This window comes from Ursus americanus, chromosome 25 (genome assembly GCF_024610735.1).
Source record: "Ursus americanus isolate L20-20 chromosome 25, mUrsAme1.1.p, whole genome shotgun sequence".
NCBI classification, from domain to species: Eukaryota; Metazoa; Chordata; class Mammalia; order Carnivora; family Ursidae; genus Ursus; species Ursus americanus.
Window position 1 is genome coordinate 24,770,615 of NC_142151.1, and position 26,970 is coordinate 24,797,584.

Genomic DNA, 26,970 nt, shown 5'->3' on the forward strand with positions numbered 1-26,970 from the left:
TCAATATGAGTCATGTGTTGGAATAATGTGATAAAGGCTTTAAAGCAGCCATAATAAAAATGCTTGAATAATCACGTATAAATTCTCCTGAAACAAATGAAAAAATTGAAAATCCTAACAAAGAGATAATGTCAATTCTCTTCAGGAATGTATTCTGTGTATTATTACACTGAATAGTATTATTAGTCTTTGAAGTAAATGTAATAACAGTACATTTAGCCAAAGTAATGTAATGTAGATTGCTTAATTAAGCACAATGAATGTCCAGTATAAAAGAAATGATGTTTGGAAGGTCAAGCAAGGCATACAAGTTGTCTGTGCTTGTTTGGAATTCCTACTTTTAGAATAGTAGTGTAAGAAACAAAAGAAAGTCTTCAAAGTTATACTAATAAAGCAACTCAATTCCTACTTGCCTTAAGGCCATTGCTAAGAATTTAGAAAAAAGATCAAATGTCAGAAGTCTCTAACAAACTAAAGAGACTAGGCTTTCCAACTGTTGCTCTACAATGGGAATTGAAGCACCGTAGAGATATACAAATGATTCCCCCAAGTTATTTTTTGAACTCTTATGCCAAGTAGAAGTGAAATGTAATGTCAACATAGATGCAGTCTCCACATCCCCATCTGCTAAAGACATGTGCTATGACAGTTGAACTGAATCACAATTAGCCAACAGAAGTATTTGGTAACCACAGATGTGATTAAAACAAATATTTCCACTTTGGAAATTTTCCTAGCCCTAATAGACATTATAATAGCCATAATTCTAGCAGGAGTTTATTGTGCACTTACTATGTACCAGACACTGCGTTAAGTATTTATTTGCATTATTTCATTTAATGCATAAAGCAACTCTCATGGTAAATATTATCCCTAATTTACATGAGGCCACACAGTTTGCTTAATGAAACCCCATTGGCTTAATTTAATTCCTTATATATTAAATCCAAATCTCTGATCACTCTATAACTGTATCCCTTCAGCTGAACATGATCCTACTTCCAAATCATGACAGCAGACCTTAAGGGGTCACTTGATGCTGCTAGCATTCACACTGCATTTCCCTAGGTCACTAACATTTCCATTTGAAGGCAACCGGCTACAACTTCTTAAACTTCCAACCCCTCCCTCCTATCCTCACTCTCAGCTGGCTACTTTGCTCCTTACTTTACTAAAAACATACAATCAGAAGAGAAATTCTGAATCTGCACACTTTGCCATCCCATCCATTACTACAGAAGAACTGTCTGTTCTGTGTTTCAGTGTTCCTATCTCAAATAATCCCTTTCCTTGTTCCTTAGACCTCATCCTCTCCTATTCGTGGGCATCCTCCAGAAATTCTTCCATTTTGCCTGCTTTATTATTTTTCTTCCTTTCTACTGAATCATTCTTATCAGCATATGCAAATATACTATTATTCTCCCATCGGAATAAAAGAAAATAAACACAAAGGCAAAATTTCTCTTTCATCCCTAGCCACTGACCATATATTATTGTGTTCATAGCAAAATTCAAGATTTGTCCATACTTGCTCTCTCCATTTCTTCTCATTCTCTTTAAAACACACTCAATCCTTCCCCACTGAAAAATGTTCTTGCTTAGGTCAAAGATGACCTTCACAGTGCTAAATTCAGTGGCCAATTCTTAACCCTGTTTGTACTGGCCTTCAGCAGCATTTAACACAGTGGATCACTTCCTCTCCTTGACAGGCATTCCTCAGTTGGCTTCCAAAACACACTGTGGGTTTTCTTTCTACTTCTCTTGCTGCTTCCCCTCAGTCTCCTTTGCTGGTTCCCCCTCATGTATCCGACCTCTGAACATTATCAAATCCAAGGCTCAGGTCTCAGTTCTCTTCTATTCTCAATCTTTCCTCACTCCCTCAATGATCTCACCAAGTCTCTTGGTTCTAAATATCTTCTTTCTGCTAATGACTCCCAAATTCTTATCTCTAGGCTACATCACTCTCCTGAATTTCAGACTCAAATGTTCAACTGCCTACTCTCGCTTCCTTTTTGATATCTCAGAATTAGTATGTTCAAACGTCCAAAACCAAATTTCACTCTTATCATTATGCAATGTCTCTCTTTATCTCTAATAACATGTTTTGTTTTGAGATTTATTTCGCTTGAGATTTCTTATGATTGCTATTTGCACAATCAATCTATTGAATTTATGAATCTAAAATGTGTCTCCTATAGACAGAATATAGTTAAATTTTAGTTAGTTAAATTTTATCTGTTTATTATTCAAACCGACAATCTCTGATAGGACTTTTGATAGACTATTAGTCCATTTTCTTTTAATGTAATTACTAACATAGTTGGATTTACATCTGCTGTTTAACTTTTGTCTTCTATTTATCTCATGTTTTTTATTGTTGCTGTTACTTTATTTCTCCTGCACTGCTTTCTTTGTGTCTAGTGAATATTTTCTAGTGTTGTGTTTTAATTTCTCCAGTGATTTTTTTTTACTATATAATTTTTTGAGTTATTTCCTTAGTGGTTGCTCTAGGGCTTACCTTAATTAAGAACAGTTCCAGTTTTACACTAATTTAATTCCAGTGAGTTATAGAAATATTACTTCTATTTAGTCCTATTCACTTTCCCCCCTTTTTGTGGTATTGTTGCTATAAGTATTACATCTATAAATGTTAGAAACCCATAACTACATTATTATAACTATTACTTTATGTAATTTTATGTCTTTTATAGACACTAAGAGGAAAAAAGAATAGCAAGTATATACTCACAGCTTTCATTAACTTTCTTATTTATCATTTTCTCTTTTTTTTCCTGTAAACTTGAGTTACCATATGGAGTCATTTTCTAAGCCTGATACACATATCCATCTCCTTTATACTATTATTGGCAATTATATTACATTTTTATATGTTATAGGCCCCCAAATACATTATATACATGCTCTTTTATACAATTACTTTTTAAATCAGTTAAGAAAATGTATTTATAGTGTCTATACTGGCATTTATAATTATACAACTATTTTTATTAGTGCTTTTTTTACGTGTATTTTTTTTATTTAAATTCACTGAGCCAACTTATAGTACATCATTAGTTTCAGACGTAGTGTTCAATAATTTATCAGGTTCATAAAACATCCAGTGCTCATCACATCACGTGCCCTCCTTAATGCTCATCACCCAATTACCCCATTCCGCTGCCAACCTCCCCTCCGGCAACCCTCAGTTTGTTTCCTATAGTTGAGTTTCATGGTTTTTCTCCCTCTCTGACAACTTCCCATTCTGTTTTCCCTCCCTTTCCTTATGGTCTTCTGCCCTGTTTCTTATAATCTACATATGAGTGAACCCATATTTTCATGTGTATTTTAATTGCCATCTGGGACGTCACTTGCTTTCAACCTAAAGAACTTCCTCTACTATTTCGTCTAAGGAAAGTCTGCTAGGAGAAAATTTGCTTAGATTCTGTTTATCTGGGAATGTCTATTTCACGTCCATTTTTTAAAAATAGCTTTGCTGGATACAGGATTCCTAATTGATCATTTTTTCACTGAGCACTTCAAGCATATCATCCCACTGCCTTCTGGCCTCCTTTGTTTCTAGGTCAGCTGTTAATCTTATTGCAGTTCCCTTGAAAGTGAGAAGTCATTTTCTCTTGCTGCTTTCAAGATTTTGTCTTTGTCTTTCAGTATTTTACTATGACATGTCTATTTTTATATTTCTTTGTATTTGTCCTACTTGGAGTTCATTGAGATTCTTGAGTGTATAAATTACATTTTAAAATAAATTTCATTAGTTTTTAGCCATTATTTTTTCAAATATTTCCCCTCTCCTTTTTCTCTCTCCTCTCCTTTTGGTATTCCCATTACATCAATGCTGGTCCACTTAATGGTGTCCCATATTTCTCTGAGGCCCACTTTTACTCTGGGATGACAGTTATGGTTTTGGCAAGGCTCTCTTTGTCTCTTTCTCTGACCACACCCAGTTGTCAAGCTCCACTAATCATAGGCTGATTGCTGAGTTGTTTTCAATAGTGTTTTGTGGCATAAATCACTTCCTAGACTATTCCAATCAAAGTTTGGCACCTTTAAAGAGACAGCTCTAAAAGTCAGTATGTGAGCTTTGTTCTGAGCCCAGGAGGGCTTTCCTAGCTGTCTCTTTTCCATCTCTCTGGAAAACTAACTGACCTACATAGAGCTTAGCCTTTATCACCCAAGAATCTATCAGTCTCCTCCTACTTGGAGGAATTTCACAACTTCTACTGTTTTTGAATGACCTTAGGTTTGAACTTCTCTACACTGTTGCAAAGGAAATCAATCCTTTTGGGAGTGATTTCAAGTTCTCTGTTTTATGGCCTGCTTTTCCTCCTAGGTAAAATCTGTGAGCCATGGCATTGATGTTGCGGGGGTGGAGGGGAGGCAATGATGCATGCCTGAGTGACTCTCCACTTTAGGAGCTGAGCACTCAGTAGATGAAGGGACAACAGCCCCACATCTGCTCAGCTTGCCTCTCTCAGCATGAAACTTCTAACCCACAAGACAATGAAAGAGTGATCAGAGTCCCCATACTCTCAGTGATGCCATGCTCAAGGTATAGCCTCCATCCCATGAGTGGGGGCTGGGAAGGAGAAGGAGCTGCCAGTGCTCAGCCATATTCACCTGGAACTTAGCCTCAGCAACAGGTAACTGGAAGCAGATGAGAAATGCTTAGGTATTGCTCCTCCTGAAAAGAAAGCCTTCCAACTAGGAGCTGACCAGAAAGTGCACCCTGTGTTCATGACAGTATCATTCTGGAGCTTCCATCTCACTGAGGTGGGAGGGAGTTGGGAGGGTGTGGGTCTTGGTTCAATTATCACAGACACTTGCAGTTCTTACCTAGTTTTGGTAGATTTTCTTTTTTTTTTTTTTAAAGATTTTATTTATTTATTCGACAGAGATAGAGACAGCCAGCGAGAGAGGGAACACAAGCAGGGGGAGTGGGAGAGGAAGAAGCAGGCTCATAGCGGAAGAGCCCGATGCGGGGCTCGAGCCCATAACGCCGGGATCACGCCCTGAGCCGAAGGCAGACGCTTAACCGCTGTGCCACCCAGGCGCCCAGGTAGATTTTCTTAAATAAATGTGTCTTTGCTATATGTTCTTTGGGCCATTTCCAGAGACCTTAAATGGTTGATTGAAAAAATTTCACTAGTTTCCATATGGAGTGGATCTGTGGAACTCCTCACACTGTAATGCCAGAAGTGGAACTCTCCTATGGATCTGTGGAACTCCTCACACTGTAATGCCAGAAGTGGAACTCTCCTTCAAAGTAAGCGTTTAAAACATAAGTCAGATCATACCACCCCTCTGCTCAGAATCCTCCAATCTCTTCCTCTCCCGTAGCAGAAAAACTGAAGTCCCTACAATAGCTCATAGGACCCCGTGACCTGCTTTCCTCTCCCAACATCTTTGACCTCATTTTGTACTTTTCTCCCGCCTGTTTTCCTTATTCCAGCTACGCTGGCCTCCTTGGTATTCTCAAACACATTAGCAAACTTCTGCTACCAGGCTTTGCACTTGTTCTCTCTGCCCAGAATGCTCTTTCCTTAGATATCCACAAAGCTAACCCCCTCATCTCCTTCATGCAATTATTTAAATATCACCTTCTCAGTGAACTCTACCCTGACCAATTTATTTAATACTGTAATCCACTCCTGCCCCTCCCAGCATTCCCAATCCCCCTATCTTAAAAAATATATAGCATGTATACCTTTTAACATGTTATACAATTTGGTAATAAATTAAAGTTTAGTATTTAACTTTTATTGTCAGTCTCCTTTAGTAGCATGTAATAAGCTTCAGGAGGGCAAGGATTTTTGTCTTTTTTGTTCACTGTCTGATCATCTACAACAGTGCCTATTGCTAGCAAATGCTGAATTAATATTTGTTGAATGAGTATTGATTTGAAGAAATAGTGGAATTGGGATTTGATCAAGAGATCATGCTTTTAATCACAAACCAATGTTGAGACCACTTTCAGACATTAGGTCCTGCTTAAATAAAATTTATGAGCTCAAAGAATATTTTACAAATATTTATAAGCCTAATGAGTTATTTAGTGTTCATTTTTAGTGTGCTGGGAGAGCTTCAGATTACTGAAGTCGTTGGCAGGCATCCTTGCACAAATACAAAATATAAAATTTAGGAAACAAAAAGAAGAGAAATTTGAGGTCAGATTTTATAATCATCTATCAGAATTAAGTCTATAAAACCATGGAAAATCAGATTTTAGCCTATTTCAATTTTTAATTGGTATTTGAATTTGTTTCTGCAGAATTTCTTCAGTGATAAACTTGGATTTCATATCATCAATGAGGCTTCCTTCTAATGGGGATTTGTTTGGACAGCTTTTGTGAAACCTAACCATTTATTAGCTTAAAACTTTATGGCAGATGTCATCATCAGAAAGTATAAACTGAGGTCCAGTACCCTCTTTTGAAATGTATTACTCCAGACCTGGGAATAGAAAAGATGGTTGGCATTTGCTCTGTATAGCTGGGTCTTACTCTGGATGTTTAAAATAAAATTTATGGGCTGAAATAATGTTTTATAAATATTTGTTAATATGATGAGTTCTTGCAGCAAAATGAGGTATAATTTTCCAGGTCATCTTTTTTTCTTTTTTAAGACAAATATAAAATCTGCCCTCAAGTTCTCTCCTTGTTTTCCAAATATTGTGATTTGTATTTCTGCAAAGACTTCAGTTACCTGAAATACTCTAAGCACTTTAAAGATGAACATGAAAGAACTCATTATGTTGCAAACACCAATCTGCCTTCTTCCTTCTTGTTCACCCATAGTTTAGATCTCTGTCTAAAGCCTCTCTGCCCAAATTTGTCTACATAATTGTCCCTAAAGCCTAGATCATTGTGAACCTCTTCTTCCTGGGGAATTCTACTTTCTTAGAGATCCATGCAAATTTTGATAGCTGCTCTTCACACTGTTGAAAGACACTGACCAGATGCATTAACCTCTTCAGTACGTAGACTTTCAGTCTAGATCTGTATTCTTCAATCTTGGCTGTATATTAGAATAATAGCAGAGAGGTTTTTTTTATATGCTAATAGCCAGCCTGAAACTAATATAATACTGTATGTTAATTATACTTCAATAATGAACAAACAAACAAAAAAACTGATGGTTGAGTCCCACTCTTAGATTCTGGCTTAATTGATTAGAATAGGGATTGGCATAGATATATTTTAAAAACTCCCTGGTTGAATTTAATATGCAGCCAGAAATGAAACCCATATGTCTAAGAAATTAAGTCTTGCTGGGCCCCGAGGACCTATAATGTTGGAAATTACTCTTATCTTCCACATTTATACATTATCTTAGTGCAGCTTGAGTCAATAATTTTGATTCTGAAGACCTTAATAGAATGTCTGTAGTCTGTTAGACACTGCGTTTTGCTAGCAATATGGAGCTGAATATATCTCCCACCTTCAGGTAGCTTTGAGCATAATTATAATAAAGGACAAGACAAACATTGACTAGAAAATCACAAGTGCAAAGAGTGACCACAGCAGACATTTATCCTTATAGGAAAAATAATTCCTCCTCACTTTACTTCTAGAACTTGCGTGTAGTGAGAGATGTACTTGATAGTATTCATTGGTTATTTGAATAATGTCAAGATACAAAAACTATTGAGTGACTGATTAAGGAAATATTTCAGTTAATAAATTTCCCCTTTCAATGAAAGTGCATTAGCAAAGATTGTTTCTCACTTTAATGTGACATGCTTTAATGAGACCTTCATTTCTTCTTATCACTCATCTACTTATATATGTGACTTGTATAAAAGAGATGGCAGGCCATCTGACTTCCAAAGAGATATTTGTCCTTAAAAATCTGTGGAGTATCAGAATTCAAAGATTGTCTGAAAGGAGAAGAAAAGTAGCAGGAGGTGAAAAGGGAATATATACTTCCTATCTACTCCTTGATCTTACCAAGCTTAGAGTGCTTGTACCATTACTTAGAATGGTCTCGTCCCAATCTTTGTGTAGCTGGCCCTTCTTGTCATTCAGATCACAGTTTAAACATTACTATATTTATATGTACCTGAAATTTTAATCTGGTCATCTTTTTTCTTCTTTAAGATGAATATAAAATCTGCCCTCAAGTTCTCTCCTTCTTGTTTTCCAAATATTGTGATTTGTATTTCTGCAAAGACTTCAGTTACCTGAAATACTCTAAGCACTTTAAAGATGAACATGAAAGAACTCATTATTGCAAATACCAATCTGCCTTCTTCCTTCTTGTTCACCCATAGTTTAGATCTCTGTCTAAAGCCTCTCTGCCCAAATTTGTCTACATGATTGTCCCTAAAGCCTAGACCATTGTGAACCTCTTCTTCTGGGAGAATTTTACTTTCTTAGTGATCCATGCAAATTATGATACCTGCTCTTCACTAAAGAACATTTCTTAAAATCAGGAATGGCAAAACACACAGACATGGAAATAACTGTCATGAAAGAAGAGGATTTTTATATTCATAGGTCCTTAGAAACAGGAGGCATGGCACACAGGGGAAGCACCAAGGTCAGTCATAACGCAGAGGGGTGAGGGAAAGTATGGGTCCAAACCTTTGTTGTCATTTTCACATGAAGAATGGGCCAGTAAGAAATCACTTGGTCTTGGGTGCTTTAGGGCAAAGGGATAGTGTCCTAGACCGCAGAAGCCTGATAAAAGGAAATGATGAGGATATGGACTCAGGATTGGTTGGTCTGTATATCAAGAGGATCTGCTGTCTCCAGGAATTAGTTCACACTAGGAGGGGCAGTCTCTCCAGGATTTGCAATGTTCCAAGATGCCAAACCATCAGAAAACACAGAAAATAAAAAGCATGAATATTATAATCACCTCCTCAAAGCAGCTTTCCCTGATCTCCTAAACTGAAGTGATTAGCACTCACATTCTATCCATCATTCAATTTTAACTACTCCAAAATACTTCCCTGATATTTTTTAATTTCTATAATAGTTTGTTTATTCTCTTCTACCATTAGAAGAATATTTTTCATCTTATCTACTTCTTTATCTTCAGTATTGGAAACAGGGATACATGTAAAATATTCATTAAATATTTGTTGAATTAAATATATGCTTTCCTTTCCTCTTAGATTTCCCATTTTCTTCCACTTCCTTTTCATTGTAGGTGTTATGAGAATCAGCACAAATTTAACACCATGATCATGGACTTCCTCTATTTTTAGAACCTTCAGAGTATTGTTCCTGGAGAACCACAAAGGTCAATGGTGTAAGGGCACATGGAGAGAAATGAGACAGAAGGTTTGCTGCACATAGAAGGCAAAGACCGATGAGCCTATTGATGGCAAAGGTATAGAAGGGATGGTAACAAAAGTAAAATGGCAGTTGTGTGTGTCACTTGAAAATTTTTATTTTATTTAAATTTAACTTGATCCATTCATTTTTATTCAAAAACTCCTTATTGTTTACCTTCCTCATGCCAGGAAAAAAATATCCTCTAATTTTTTTCAGAAAGAAACATCATTAAATTCTTCTCTGTATACTCTGTGCTGGGCAAGGGATACTGTTTGGGTCTCACATTAAAATAAAGAAGTAGAAAATTAAAGACAGTCCTAGAAGGCACAGAATGCATTCAAATACACTTAAGACAACTGCATATGTCAAAAGACATATTTAACCAATGGACTCAATATTCAAAAATTGAGGCCTTTAAATTTTCCTTCCCACCACATAATACATTCAACATATATTTGTTGAATGAATGAAATGTAGAAGAAAAGGAACAAAGATCTGACCAACACAAAATCCTTGTGGAGATAAATACCTTTTACTAAAACAGGGTTAATGAATATTAGGATTAATGCTGCAAAAAACACAGTGGTTCACTTTCTCTTAATTATTTTCAGTGGTAAAGAAGCTGATGATTAAGAAAATCATAGAACTTGGTTCCAACACATTCACAGTTAATTTTAGAATACAAATTACATAAATCATAGTCTTTACATTCAGCAAGTATATAAATAGGTCTAAATTCCCTGGGGAGTAAGGTAAGTGTTGCTGTTGTTGTTATGCCTAGGCGTGTGTGTGTGTGTGTATGTATGGGTGTGTGGGTGTGTGTGTGATTGTGTGTGTGTGTTTATGATTGGCTGCATAACAGATGTTGAGAAAAATGATGCCCAGAAAAAGGGAACTGAGTAATAGTTGTATAAACATCAGTAATACAAAGAAAGTAAAGAGAGAGAAAAAAGTAAAGCCCCAGCTTATAAACACAGCCAGTCTAGATGAATGGCCTCACAGGGACTCACTCTAGTCAAGATGCACAGATCTGCTTCTAATAGGCCCCTTGGATACTGAGGGAAGGCCTCTGATGTATGAGCTGGTGCATCTTTATTTGCATATTAAATGCATAAATAACCAGCAGTGCAGGGAAGAGATAGGGGGACAAATAGGAGCACGACATTGAAAGGGCATATTCATCTAGTTTAAAAACTTATTGGAACACAACCAGACTCTAGTGCACACAGACAGATTCATCTTTTTGTAGTAGGGCCTGAATCCAAAACAAGAGCAATGTAACAGTCCTCACCTGACCAACACAGCAGATGTGGCTGGAAGATAACTTGTAGATCATTTGTGTGACTCTCTATCACTCACAGAGAATTAAGCTAAGGCAGGCCAAAGTGACTCAGATAACGTTAGCAAGTGTAAGTTATGCAACACGCTATGGCATATAAAGGATGAATGAGACATGGTACTATTAAAGGGCTTTGACATTTATAGGGGAAAGGGTACAGATGAATAGTGAAATTCTATATAACATGATGAGTGGAAAGATCCAGGTTTGTACAGAACACTGTGGAAGCCCAAAGGAGGTGTAGCAAAGACATAGACTATATGGGAAGGAGGTTCTCTAGTACTCAGCTACAGGTAGTATAAATTCAATCTAAAACAGCTTTTCTCTGCCCACCCGTGATGGTGGGGAAGATTCACTCTATGCATTCATTAGTTCACTCTACACATTGCTTCTATGTCTGCATTTTGCTTCCTTTATAGTTAATAACCTAGTATGAGGTTGCCTATTTTATGACTGAATCAGAAACCCCATGGAAAGCTACCCTCAAAAACTTCTCAAGATTCCATGCAGGTTCTGCCATGAGGCAGCATGACATTTTCCCCCCACCCAGATTTCTAGGGCAGCCCTGGATGGGCCCCTGCCTCCAGTTCCTCCTGAAACAAGAGACTAGAGTCAGCATTTCTTTTAGGTAGGTAAATGAGATGTTTTCTTCTCTGCTTATAAAAAATAAAACAGGGTCATGGTTTTATAAAAAACACTTATTCACTCAAAGTTCAACAAACATTAACAGCCAAATCCTGTGTGAGTTTAAAGGTGTTCTGATCACCGATTCTGGTGTGTGGGAGGTTTCCCCACACCAACAAGCAATTCTTGGACGCCAGCTGGGTGTCTACAATTCAGCTGACACTATCAACTGGAGATAGCATCAGATTCCACCGGTTAGTGGCTCACTCCTACAAGACTGCCCCACACTTCAGATGTCAATTGCAAACCCAGATTATCATCTGAGCTTCTAACTAATCAGCTATACATTACCGGTCCCAACGACCCCCTCCTCAAGTTCAATTAATGTGCTAGAGTGGCTCAGAGAATTCAGGGAAACATTTTACTTACTAGATTACTGGTTTATTATAAAAGGATATAACCCTGGAATAGTCAGATGGAAAAGAGGTATAGGGCAATGATGTTGGAAGGGGTACAGAGTTTGTATGACCTCTCTGAGTGTGCCACTCTCCCCCTATGGCCACACATTCACCAACCCAGAAGCTCTCTAAACCCTATCTTCTTGGGTTTTTATGGAGGCTTCATTTGTTAGTCCTGATTACCCTGGAGTTTCTTGAGTGATGAGAGCAGTAAGGTGTCTTTTGTTTTGTCAATGAGTGACTTCAGAGAGCTCCTAAGGGTGGTTGCCAGAGGAGCCAATCATGTGATTAAAAGGGTTGGAACTTTCAGTCTCAACTTCCAGACTTCTGGGAGAGGGGGGGAGGGGCTGGAAATTGAGTCTAATCACCAGTGGCCAGTGATTTAATCAATTATTATTATTATTATTATTATTATTATTATTAAATTTGAAAGAAAAAATTAGCAATTAAACCAGCAGAGTAATTTTAGGTAGTGATACGTATTGTAAAGGAAATCAAACAGGATTATGAGAGAGAAAGTGATTGGGAAAGTTACTTTACATTGAGTCATTGAGGAAGGCCTCTCAGAGATGTGCCATCTAAGCTGAGCAAAGCAGATCAGGGGAACAGCGTTCAAGGCAGAAAGAACTGTAGTGCAAAGGCTATAAGGCAGGATCATGCTTGAAATATTCCAAAAGAAAAGGCAGTCGGTGCAGCTAATCAAGGGGAAGAGTAAAAGGTAATGAAGTCGAAGAGGTAGGCAGAGGCGGGATCACAAAAGTCTGATAAGGACTAGAAATAGGTTCTTGCTTCTCTCAGTGAATGGAGCTTGTACAGAGCACACGGCCTCACAAGGCATGGGTGGGTACTAGACAAGGAAGGTTAAATGCCACTTTGTTTCTCCAATCCTCAGTGGAGGAGAAAAGGGATAGTCCACAGGCAAGAAAAGGGGAGTCAAAGAGTAAAGCTTCTCACTACTCCAGGCAGGGTACAAGCAGAGAGGGAGCAGGAATTGCTATGAGGGCTGTAGTTTCTCCAAGAGACTGGACCTTTCCTTGTCTGATAGAGGGAAGATCCGCAGTTTACCCGTGGGTCCACACGTAACAGCAAAAGTGTGGCCTGGATAGTAGCCTGTTGACTCAGGCTGTGCTGGAGAGAAGACTGAATCCCTCTACGAAGAAGGCAGGGCTCAGGGACAGAGCTGCCCACATACAAGTAACTCACTACTTCTTTTAAAACACTATTTTCAAACTTCAGTCAAAGTATTTTCAAACTTCAGTATTATAATCAAATTGCTTCAGGCTTTGTATTTAAGGCTTATGAACTTCAATTAATTTAGGAGGTAAACGCCCTACCCCCTAAAAACTTTTACCATGTAATATTTATAACATTTATTTAAGGTAAGGATGCTCCAGATCCCATGAGCAAGGTAATCATATAATTTATCAAATAGGTCAGGATACTTCAGAGAACAAAAGGAGGTTTTTTTTTTTTTTTAAGATTTCCTTATTTCTTTAGAAAGAGAGATGGAGGGGGGAGAAGCAAAAGGAGAGGGAGAGAGAGAGAGAAAATCTCAAGCAGACTCCCCACTGAGCAAGTAGCCCAAGAAGCCCAAGGGTGGGGGCGGCAATCTCAACCCTGAGATCATGACCTGAGACAAAATCAAGTGTCAGATATTCAAGTTAGTAAGCCACCCAGGTGTCCCAGAGGTGTTATTAATAATAATCTTAGAACAACAGTATAAACTAAGACTGTCTTGGACAATTTGGGAGTTATTAAGAAATTATCTACCCCTTTCTAAGACAAAGACCAAGGGAAGGACTTGAGATTTTATTTAAACGAGGTAGGAAATCATTAGTGGGTTTAATCAGGGAAATTACATTGTCTGATTTATATTTTCAAAAGATCTCTCTGACTTCCGTGTGGAGATTGGATTGTAGGGGCACAAAGAGAAATAGGGAACATTTTAGAAGGGTTTTGCAGTGGGCTAGGCATGAGATGATAGAGGTTTGAACAAGGGTGGGGCAGGTAAGACAGAGAGACAAAATAAGTAAAATAAATACTTTTGAGGTAGAGCTCATAGCACTTACCAGTGGATTAAAGTCTGGGGATGAAGGAGGATGGGGTCCAATAACACAAGTTACTGAACAGATGAAGTTGATATTTACTGAGATGGCAGTTTTCTTTATGTGTCAGCAAAAATATGTGTCATATCTTTAGCTTGATCAGGTACAAGTAAATAACAATAACAACAATAATAACTAACCTCTTTTGATTGCTTATGTCAGATACTGAGCACTTTACATGTATTGATTTAGTCCTCATAATAACCTATGAGGGAGATATGATCATTCTCAACCTTTTACAAATGAGTGAACTATAGCACAGAGAGATTAAGTAACTTAAGTCACACAGCTAATACATCACAGAGCCAGGTCTGGATTTTATTGATTTGGGAGCTCTGATTCCAGATTCTGCCTCTTAACCCCATGCCATACTGCCTGTTTGTTTGACCCCATGATTCCTAATTTAATCATTGGCCTCCTTTGTGGCATGCTGTTGGAAACAAGGGTCTCAAGTTACAGAGTATGATGAATTGGCTCATCTCCAAAATATTCACTGAGATTGGAACACATGCCCCCCTTCCCCAAAGATGTTCAGAAAGAAAGCCATTGAAATCAGAGGGTCGTGCGCTCATCCTAAATGGGACTGTGATTCCATGGAGTAAGCAAACATTAATCCTGTGTCTCCTGTAATTTATGAACTAGGAAGAGGCATGTTATCTTCCTCTGCCTCATTTTACCCATTTGAAGTAATGGGAAGTACTTTGTATTAATTATCTAGGAGGCAGCCTTGTGTGTACCATAGTTTAAAAAGGCTGTTCTGGAGTCAGATTCCTGGGTTCAGATTCTAGCTCACCACTTCTTAGCTAGGTGTTTGGTATATTACTTAACCCCTTTCTATTTCCCCATCAGCGAAGTGAGAATAGGAACACTACACCAGAGACTGCCTCGTATTTTAAAAAATCCGTTTCCTTCTGGCTAAAGAGCTAGACTGTAGTTCCCACCTTCTCTCATGGTCTGGTGTAGCCAGATGATACTGGCTATTAGGAAAAGGGAGGAGTGATGGATGCCACCTTCAGATCTGGTCCATATACATCTTCTAAGTATACTCTATGCTCTCTCTTTCCTGACTGCTGGGTGAATACAGAGGATTTAGCAGAGGACTCTGATACCCTAGGGGACTGCAGAGCCATAGACTAGAAGGGTCCAAGTGTCTGAATAACCTTGTGAAAGACCTCCTGCTAGGTAGGACTATCCGCTTACTCTTACTTACCAGAGTAAGCCTTTATTGTGTCAAACCACTGAGAGCTGAGAGTTTGTTTATTAGAGCAACTTGAATTAAAGGATTACTTCAAGCACTAAAGTATAAAGTATTGGTGTAAATGTGCTCTTAGAACATAGGAGAAAATGATTCTCTTTTCCAAATTCTTTGTTACAGCAAGAGGATAATGTAGACCTCATCTGAAATTGAAATTACGATTCTCCATGGAAGGCATCTTACTGTGATTGGCAACACACTATTTATACACAAAAACAGGTGTGAGTAGAAGATATAAACTGAGCAAAATAGCAAGGAGGTGAGCAAATGTGACCTAGGGAAATTCAAAAGACTGTACTCTGAAGATTTTTCTCATCCTTCCCAGAGTTCTCATGACCTTAGTTTGCAGGCAGGGCTGTAGGATCTGTGTAGCTCAGTCTCCCCAACATGCTTTCACAGCCTTGATAAAAACTTAAACCAATGGACTTATTACAACTATTGTTTTTCTTTGGGGTAGAGGTAGACTCATCAGTAGTACTCTGTGACTCCTATAGCAAGTAGGCAGAAGAAAAGATTTTAAAGAAAATTGATATCATATAGAATCAGAGATGTACATTTAGAAATGGAAGACATACATCTCTAAAGGCAGGAGAAACAAAAGGAAAAATGAATTTGTGGGACTTCATCAAGATAAAAACCTTCTGCACAGCCAAGGAAACAGTCAGAAAAACTAAGAGGCAGCCCACAGAATGGGAGATATTTGCAAATGACACTACAGATAAAAGACTAGTATCCAAGATCTACAAAGAACTTCTCAAACTCAATACACGAGAAACAAATAATCAAATCAAAAAATGGGCAGAAGATATGAACAGACACTTTTCCAATGAAGACATACAAATGGCTAATAGACATATGAAAAAATGTTCAAAATCATTAGCCATCAGGGAAATTTAAATCAAAACCACATTGAGATACCACCTTACGCCAGTTAGAATGGCAAAAATTGACAAGACAAGAAACAACAAATGTTGGAGAGGATGTGGAGAAAGGGGATCCCTCCTACATTGTTGGTGGGGTTGCAAGTTGGTACAGCCACTCTGGAAAACAGTGTGGAGGTCCCTTAAAAAGTTAAAAATTGAGCTACCCTATGATCCAGCCATTGCACTACTGGGTGTTTACCCCAAAGATAAAGACGTAGTGAAGAGAAGGGCCATATGCACCCCAATGTTCATAGCAGCAATGTCCACAATAGCCAAATCGTGGAAGGAGCCGAGATGCCCTTCAACAGATGACTGGATTAAGAAGTTGTGGTCCATATATACAATGGAATATTACTCAGCTATCAGAAAGAATGAGTTCTCAACATTTGCTGCAACATGGACGGCACTGGAGGAGATAATGTTAAGTGAAATAAGTCAAGCAGAGAAAGACAACTATCATATGATTTCTCTCATCTATGGAACATAAGAACTAGGATGATCGGTAGGGGGAAAAAGGGATAAAGAAAGGGGGGGTAATCAGAAGGGGGAATGAAACATGAGAGACTATGGACTATGAGAAACAAACTGAGGGCCTCAGAGGGGAGGGGAGTGGGGGAATGGGATAGGCTGGTGATGGGTAGTAAGGAGGGCACATATTGCATGGTGCACTGGGTGTTATACACAACTAATGAATCATCGAGCCTTACATCGGAAACCGGGGATGTACTGTATGGTGACTAACATAATATAATAAAAAATAAAAAATAAAAAAAAAATAAAATGTAAAAAAAAAAAGAAATAGGAAGATCGGTAGGAGAAGGAAGGGAAGAATGAAGGGGGGGTAAACAGAAGGGGGAATGAACCATGAGAGACTATGGACTCTGGGAAACAAAGTGAGGGCTTCAGTGGGGAGGGGGTGGGGGATTGGGATAGGCCAGTGATGGGTATTAAGGAGGGCACATATTGCATGGTGCACTGGGTGTTATATGCAAATAATGAATCATGGAACATTACATCAAAAACTAAGGATATACTGTATGGTGACTAATATAACATAATAAAAATTATTATAAAAAAACAAAAACAAACAAACAAACAAAAAGAAATGGAAGTTATTCTTGAGGGATGCTTAGATCTTTTATTATTGCTGTAAAGTTAAAGTCCCAGAGAAACTTCAGAGATTCAAAAGAACACTCAGCAAAGGATCAATTACAGTTCTACCCAATTGGAATATTTTGAACAAAATGAAGACTTAAGCAACTTGATAACTCACTTGTATATTTGCTTGCTTCTACACACCCTGCCAAGTTTTCTTTAGACTCTTCTTGGCAAATACATCTCTTGAAACTTGATGTTAATTTTTTCCAGTTCACCAACAGGATCTTAAGATGTTATGCTCCATCATCACCATCTTATATCTCTACTGTATCACAAATATTATTTTGTGATATAGCATTGTCAGCAGGTAACACTGCTTAGAGTGACACAGAGAATACTTCATGGGCGTCTAAAGTGGCCTTGTAGATAAATAAGTTTATCAGTTCAAAGATATTCATATCCCCACAGAAACGTCTCATCATTGGAAGTTTTCCAATGTCCCAAGTGTGTCTGAGATAGTAAGCACCCAAAGAAAATGCCCATTACAAAAGCTTATAACTATCATACAGATATAATCCTAAGGAAGCCATGGTCACTTGGCTCAGTCCCAGAGGGATTTTAAATTCAGAGATATGTAATCCCGACAGGACATCCAACAATTTCATACATATTTCAACATCTTTAAAGATGATATATTACATAAACAACAAAACTTAGTAAAATCCTCTCTTTTTCTATTTTATTATATCCTAAGGTCCTGGAAACCAACCGCTCACTTTCCTTCCCCAGAAGAATTGCTTATGCTTCCATATCATTCTATCATGCAGATTTCTTTCTTTACAAAGTTCATAATTTCTTCACAGAGCCCCCTAGCAAAAGATATGCCTTCATACAGACCTCTGGACACTTGTTCTCTTCTGTGCTCTTCTTTTCTGTAAAAAATCTACCTGCTTTGCTTTTGACCTTTCTATCCCATCCTCATTCCATTAATTTTGCATATAAAGCCTAAAGAATTGCCTGGAATTTGGGAAAATTTCCTCTATATTCAGGGAAAGTTAGGGAACTGAGCAGGCCAAACCAGAACCTTCCTCATATGCTAATTGCTTTTGTCCTATCACACCTATAAGTATAAGACTAGTCAAACAAAATCCTAAAAGTGTACATGTCTCCTGTATAGGCTCATTTCCAAAGAGCCTTCCAATTCAAAAGCAATGCTTTGAAGAAAACAGAGACAGCCATTTGCCTCTGGTAAATGATTCAAGAAAGTCCAACATGATAGCACCATTTCTCAAAGGCTTCGCATAGCTGAGCTTTAGGTAACATAAAAAGTCCCCGTCTGTTGCCTAGTAAAAGAAGAATAGCTTATTCTCCTACTGGGACTAAATTAAAAGATGCGGCTGTTTCATCATATTTAGCAGCACTCTTATAATGCACAAACGCTTCTGTGGCACTGATTAAAAGGAGAAAATGTCATCTGGCTTGTAGAAAGAATCTGTAAGTAGAACAAAAGTATTCTCACCCTTGACTAAACATTTACTGTCAACAATCTGTCTCCTGTATGTGCCCAGGAAAACAACACTCCCAAACACACACACATAAACACAAATGTTCTATTCACAATAAATCTGCTCTAAGAAACAATTATCTAGGAATAATTTTTCTTTCCCTTTTAAGTTAAATGCTTTACAAATGAACGTCAGGATTAAATGTGCCTCCTCCAGTAATGGAGGTCCACAGGCAACTTACGCTGCCAGTTTTCAAAAGAAAGAAAAAGAAAGAGGGATTATTTTCTTAGCCCTTATTACAGTCATTATCTTGGCCGTTATTTCCACAAATAGGTTTCATTTATCCAAAATTAACTGTCTAGAATCTTTACGCTTCACTTTGGTGAAGGGCACAAACCTCATTTTCCTTGTGTGTGTATAATATCCTTGCTGTGGACAAGAAATCTCTCTGCACCTTGATCTTCAAAAACTGAAATGAATTCATCCAACATAGCCATTAGTTATAACACGACTTCTCTTTCTTGGATTTTAAGTCTTATTTAAGTGAGATCCAAATGTTGGAAACCTTGGATAAAAGACTTCTGTCTTCCTTAGGAAAATTAAACAAAATATTTATTTAAACAATAGATAAAACATTTTTTTTGTTTTACTTCCTGTGCTGTTAATACCTCCAAAAGGGAGAAATACCAACCTAAAGTATGTTAACATTATTTACACAATGTTAAATGTCAATTATATCTCAATAAAGCTAGAAAAAATATGTTAATGTTTTTGTTATTTAAGAAATTGTTACTACAATTTACAATTATAATTATTTCACTTTAAGCCTTACCCATTTTTGAAATGTTTTCTTTGTGAAATAAGTTAGGAAAGAAACAGAAAAGATTATGATAAATGCATTTAATAAACACTCCTCTAATTTCCTTATTTTCCAATGTCTTGAAACTGTATTCTAAATCTTACTCATTCCTATTAATATTAACTATCCCTATATTAAGTGGGGGAAGTTATTTGTTAAAGGTAAAAGAGAAAAATCTAATTATATATTATACTTAATAATTTCTTAATTTTGAGGTTTGCTACTCTGTAACCTATTTCATATACTGTTTAAAATTTCTCATTTTTATGGGTCTTTTAAATCACATTGTCTGATCTATTTTTGTTTCTTAGAAAGGAGGGCTTTTACCCACTTAATTTATTATTTATTGCCCAGTATGGCAAAACCACACCTACAGATGCTTAATAAAATTATCTAAAGATAAATCACAAACCTTACATTCTGCTCTCATTGTAATGAAATTAATATAAAAACAAAATTGGGTTATCCTTGTAAGTCCTATATTTGGAGTTGAGCGAGGCTCACATTAGAATAATGGAGACAGTCTGGAGCCTCACATTGCAAAGAAGAGGGAGGTTTGGAAGCAATCCCAAAGGAAAATGATAAACATGTTCAATTATTGAAAAATACATCAGATGGGGAAAGCAAATGCTCTTGCTTAGCTTAGAAAAGAGAGTTTCTTCACACATGGTTCCCAAGCACATGAAGTGTTGTTATTAAGAGGAAGATAATTAGCTATTCTCTTTCTCTGTCTCTCTAATTAGAACAGATGCACAAAAATATTTGTAGAAAACAATTGTATATAAATTTTTTTAATTGTTTGAATATTTGGGGCAAAAGCTGAGTTAGGTTAGATGTGTCAAGAAGAAGGGTAGGAAATAAAGCTGGCCTTATGAAAATATCAAATAAGAGACTTGTCTCTATTCTTTGGCTTTTTGTGCTTCTATACCAACTCAGTAACCCTCATCTCCCATTCTGCAAGGCATCAAATACCCTTGTTATTTTTTTCTCCATCCCTATCAAATCTATCTCAGTACAAAATCTGATAAAGTAATACATATTATGGTAAGTAACTTAGATTATTAACACTTAAACATATCACTCCCCAATTCAACACAATAAATATATTTGGAGCTCCCACTGAGTATTAGGCTTTTCATCTTTTTTTTTTTTTAAGATTTTATTTATTTATTTTAGAGACAGAGAGAGAGAGCACACAAGCAAGGAGAGGAGCAGAGGGAGAGGGAGAGAGAGGGGAAAAAATCTCAAGCAGACTCCTCACTGAGCATGGAGACTGACACTGGGCTTGATCTCACAACCCTGAAATCATGACCTGAACCAAAACCAATAGTCAGATGCTCAACCAACTGAGCCACCCAGGTGCCCGGATATTAGGTTCCTTATATACTATTTATGAGAGTCTAAATTGGTATAACCTCTTTTAAAAGCAATTTGACATTTTTAGTAAAGGTGAAGATATGTAAACTATAAACCAGCAGTTCCATTCTTATATGCATATCCAAAAGAAAAATCACAAGAATATACATAGCAGCACTGTTTATATTATCAAAACAATGGGAAAAAAACCCAAATATCCATTAATGGAAAAATGGATAAATAAATCATGGTATATTTATATGATGAAGTAACATGGCAGTGAAAATGACTCATCCGTAGCTAAATGATATGGATGAATCTTACAAACATAATATTGAGTCAAGAAGTCAGAGAAGTAATCACATTATAAAAATTTATTAATATAAAAATATTTTAACTAAAATATGTCTGAGAATACTTGCATATATAGTAAAAAGAAGAACTCCAAATTTAGGATTATTGTTACTTTAGGTGGAAGGAGATGAAATGGGATTAAGTAGTGGCCCAAAGAAGACCTCAAAGATATTTGCAAAGTAATTTATATCTCTTAAATCTATGGCCAGTACACATATGTTAATTTTATTGTTATTCTTAATATTTTACACACACGTGCAATATTCTTTTCTTGTTATTAAATATTTAATTTTTAAAAGTAAAAAAAAAAGTTGAGTTTCCTTGCACCATTATAATTTCTACAGGTGATTATTTTATTGTTTTGAAGAGTGAATTTTCTGGGGCCAAATATATCATGGGAAGTTTTAGACATTATTCTTTTTACCTTACTTTTAATGTAGTTTATCCCTCTTTCACAGCTGAAAAAACAGATCCACACTGTAATTTATGGTCCCATGGTCTTCTCGATGAGACAAGGTGGGTGAGAATTTGAAACAATGTCTCTCTGGTTCCGAAGTCTGGGCTCTTTCTGCTCCACCAAATGCTACAAAATGTTCCCCCCACATATTACCTCATTTAAAACTCCCAATAGCTCTCTAGGGGAGGTATTGTTACCTTCATTTTTAAGATGAGAAAACTTAGAAGAATTAAATGCCTTTCCGATAGTCTTGGCATACAAGAACTTAAATCCAAGTCTTCTCACGCATAAATTCAGTGATTTAATAACCAAAACATTGTCATGGTCCCAATGATAAATCCTAGAATAATTGGGGTAGGTGGAGGATTTAAATTAACTTTCAATACATAATAGAACCACCAGAGTGTCGATAAAAATCTTTTCATTTTCTTTCCTCTAATATAAATAACTAAAGTAATATTTACCAAGAAATATTTTATATTCTGGTAGCTTCAGAAGTGCTGACTAATTTTTCTAGATCCCAGATTCCTAATTCTCATGTTCTAGTTCCTAGAACGGGAAACGTGGGCAGAGAGGTCAAATGATGGATTCAAGATCATGGAAAGTTCTCAGCAGTTATACCTTCTGACTGTCAAGTTCAAGCTCTCATAATCTAAATTGATTTTGCTTAGCAGTGAAACTCCTGCTTATTACTTCATGTCCACCTCAACATCTGTCTTATTTATTTCATCCCACAAGGACTCTAGTACTTTGTTCTGTCTTCCTTAAGAGACGTGATATCTGATGGCCAGAGAGTCAAGAGTAAAAAATGCACACTTTACAATGGAATGCCATTTTGATTCCACTTGAACAGTGGGATTTTGCAAAAGCTTGTCACTACTGTGACTCTTACTTTCTAATAATTTATTTTTAACCCAAAATAATTTATGTAAAAAAATAAATAGGGGTTCCAGTTCAAAATGGTGATGTGGGATGATCCTAAACTCACTTCCTTGCATGCACACACCAAATTTACAGCTATATATGGGACAATTCCCTCTGGAGGGAAAAGAAAACACCTAAAAATCTGGAGGAGTGACCCCTTCACACTCGGCATATAAAAGGGAAACCACATCAAAGCAAGAAGGAAAGGCGGAGACACAGTCTTGCCATAAGCCCCAGTGCTCATGTGGCAATTCACATTTGGGAGCAAACTCAAAACCAGGAGTTTCTACCTGAGGAATGAAGGGTTCATACCCTACATGAGGCACCACAACTTTTAAGACTGGCACCTGAGAGACAAGTCTCCAAAACATCTGGCTTTGAAGACCAATGAGGCTTGTGCTCACGAGACCCATGGGGCTGTGGTAAACTCTGGAATGGCTCTTAAAGGGCTCACCCACACACAGAGTCACCTGCTCCAGGGCCCAGTACTGAAGCAGCCTTTTAAAAGAGCCCAGACTTTGTGTGAAAGAGTCTCATTTCTTAATTTTGAGGCATTGGTCTGAGGGGCAGGGGCCTGCTGAGACATTCTTCAGGAATGGAGGCTGGTAGGTGCCATCTTCCTGCTCTCCTTCTCCCTGCCTTGCTAAAACAAACCAGTGGGCACTATCTTTTTTTTTTCTTTTCCTTTTTTTCTTTTTAAAAGATGTTATTTATTTGAAAGAGAGCAAGTGGGGTAGGGGGTGGGAGGTGGGGAGGAGCACAGGGAGAAGGACAAGCAGACTCTGTGCTGAATGTGGAGCCTGATGGGGTACATGATCCCATGACCCTGAGATCATGATCTGAGCTGAAGGCAGACACTCAACTGACTGAGCTACCCAGGTGCCCCTAGAGCTGCAGCCCCAGGGGTAGGCTTCTAATTAACATATACTTAAGGGCCAAGTATAAACCTTTCTCTCTGGAACATTGGTCACTTCAAGTTAGAAAATGGTAAACTTTAAAATTTAGGAGATTTCAATCAGTGGTTCTCTTTTAATTTTATTTAATATGTATAAATGTGGAGGAATTTGTGGTTTTGTGTTTATAGTTCTAGGAAGCAGGAAAGGCATATTGTGGGGACTGGAGTGTGGAGACATATGGAGATGGCAGAAGCAGAAAGTTCATGAGAATTTTTTTACTTGATTGGGAAAGTCAGAATATAAACCTCTATCAATTGATCAACTGATCAATTCATTGATATATATGTTCATGTACAAATATAAAATTTGTGTTCATAAAGGAGTACCTACAGACATGTACTAACAGATAGTAGAAGACGCAAAACAGATCTCTCATTTTAAACCCTGCAATTTAAATCTAAATAAAAATGCTGCTTGAGTTAGTCTGGAATCTAGTATTTACATTAGACTTTATTCTAAATGTCGCATATTATGAAGTCTGGGCTGTTATTCTAATGTTAATGATAGCAAAATTTTGAATGAGATACATAACAAGTGCTTAGTGCGTTTTACATACATTCTCTTATTTAACCCTCAAAACTTTCATAGGAGATAAGTATTGCTATTACCCTCAGCATTTATTCAACAGAGGAAACTGAAGCTTGGAGAGGTTAAACGCCCAAGGTTACAGAGCTTGCAAGTGGTGGAATCTAGATTCAAATTTACGTCCTCCGGCCTTTCAGTTGCTTTTCTTCTCAGTTGTACCATGCTGCCCCAATAGCACTGAACTTCTCCTTTAACAACCAACAATTTGATTCCATTCTGGTAAGCCTAATGTTTTCCTGTTTCCAGGTGGAATAGGCTGTACTATGTATTTTCTAGGGAAAGAATAGTGGTGTTAGGGAAGAGAAGTACCTCTGCCTTCTGAGAAACTGCTCAGAAATTTTCCAGACCATGTCACAGAAATAGTTTAACCCCAGACGCAAGACATTTAGGTGAGCCAGGATGGAGTGTTCTGTGAGAGGAAAGGGTCAGGAAAATATTTCATCTCTTAGATACAGTCATTGTCCTTTATGTGTCCTTTGGCCTGAGAGAGCACAGAACAATAAGGTCAGCCAAACAGATGTGAGGGCAAAGCTCACCATGTGCTAGCTTTCTTCAGACACTATTATGAACATCAAAGACAGCTTTGAAGTTCAAAAGGAAAAGTCATAAAGACAGCCTGAGGGTCTGTGAACCTGTGAAGGGCACTATTTCCTTGGCAAGAATGCTAGGTTTTGCAGGGAGGAATAAAGAGTATAAAGAGACAGGTTATTGAAAAAACTGAGCATTTTAGCTTCACTGATCATCCCACGAAATGGTAAACTCCATGAAGACAGCCAGTTCTTTACTATACTTAATGCTTAGATCAGAGCACGTAGTATATAGATAGTAATTCATCCATATATTCAATTATATATATATATTAATATGGATTGATTGAATGATTGATAGAATACCTATTATGTGCTTCTGTTCTAAGTGCTAGAGATATGGAAGTGGATGAACCAAATTCCATGCTCATGAAATTAACAGATCAATGTAAATATACACTATGTTAGGTGGTATAAGTGCTAATAAGAAAATTAAAACAGAGTAAGAAGAAAGAGAATAAAGTTAACAGACTGGGGAGCTAGATAGAGATAAAAGTGTGGTCAATAAAGATGTCTCACTAAGGGCCATTTAAACAAAGAGGTCTGAAGGAATTGAAGGAGTGACCATGCAGATATGGAACAATAATCTAACATAATCAATTAATGATTTTAACTTCATAATCCCAATGTCTCCAACTCCTATTTGCTTGAGTGTAGGATGTCCAGAGTCTCCCTTCTGGGAGTATCTAGGAATCACCAGGTTCATTGTCACATGTTCTTGAATTAGACTTGGTAACCGGTTTAAAAGCCTGCTCCATACATGTAACCACATAGTATTGGTTTTGATGTCAACTAGTGAGTACATTTCCTTTTCTATTTGTTGATCATTTTCCTAAAAGATAAACAGTAATAAGAGACTATTTCCCATTTCTTACATCTAAGGGAGTTTTTATGACATTACATATAATTGAAAAGAAATTTGAAGTTTCTACTTCAATTTGAACTGTTTAAATCTGTCCTAATGGAGTACTAGAGAAGTTTTAAGTCATATATTTACTCATGTGGGTAATTCAGGTATTGGACAATGCTTATTGGCTGCCATTGACCAGGCATTTAATTATGTGCTGATTTTTGACACAACTTCACTCTAAGGGTCAGAAGTACAATGCCCTAGGACATGAGAGTATTAGCAATAGTAATAGTTGGAGTCATCACAGGAGTGGCCAACCTGGAGAATCGAGTGGTCAAGTTCTACATAACTTTTCTGAAAACATGTATTCATTGGTATGATCAATCTTTATTTGATTCAAATCTAGCAAATATTTATTTAGCACTTTCTCTATGCAAGACCTTATGCCAACTGTCTGAAGGGTTTGTAATTTTAAAGAATGAAACATTTGATCTCACTGTACACTCTGGCTGCTGCTACTGTCCTTTCACAGAGCTTATTCATGCCATGGATTTTATAAAGGCAATGCAAATGTGTTGTTTGAATTATGTGAACAGTTGCACTAAAACATTGGAATTGTTGTTGACAATTAGCCCTTAATAGACTAATTTCCAATTCTCTTCTTTACTCTAGTGTTGAATGTTTCCACATTATACTTGACCAAAATTCTAAATTCAATAGCTTTTCCCTTCAAGTGGCATGCTTTTTAGATGCATTTAGCTATAAGAGAATGTATAAAAGTTGATGTATAAATTGATTGGCACACAAGATTTTTTTTTCCTTTACTTAAATATTCAAGAAATACTATTTAGGAAGAATTTTCCAGAATTTAGTTGATAGGCACATGATATCAACAGCTCATCTCAATGTTTCTCATTTTCAAATGATAAGCAGATGAAGAAAACATTTAAATGTAAGGACTCCCTTTCCAATAGTGAGAAGATATGGTTCCCAGGCATACCTCATTTGTGGAAAGTTGTGTGGGAGATTGGGAGACATTGATGTTTCACAGCATGTTTATAAAGAATTGGTTTCTGTTAACAAGAAAGGTTAATGTACAACAGATAACACTGATATATTTCATGATTACTCAGTGGCTCAGCCTTACTTCCAGACAGTCAAAACCCTGTGTCTGCCTTATGAGAGGCAGGTTTCTATAGTAGGCTACTATGATAAGGATTCACTTATAGAACTCATTCTAGAAACAAGGTGGCTACAGTTCCCAGGGCATTGTACAGGAGAGGAGAGAGCTGCACAGACGGGATTCTGAAAGACTACAGAAAGTCCCTGTCAAGTATTCAGCTGAGTACTGATTAAACATAGGTATGAAGAAACTATCCATACTGGATAAAGATCCAGTAAAAATCACTAGAGGAACAGTGTCTGAAGCTCACAAA

At 37.1% G+C, this 26,970-nt stretch overlaps 1 protein-coding gene and 1 pseudogene across 23 annotated transcripts in view; both read right to left on the reverse strand.

Annotated features, from left to right (window-relative positions):
* Positions 1-16,332, reverse strand: part of LOC123801640 (protein kinase C-binding protein NELL1 pseudogene) — a 39,073-nt pseudogene extending 22,741 nt beyond the window's left edge.
* LMNTD1 (lamin tail domain containing 1) overlaps positions 1-26,970 on the reverse strand; it is a 475,396-nt gene that overhangs the window by 261,397 nt on the left and 187,029 nt on the right. The window lies entirely within an intron of this gene.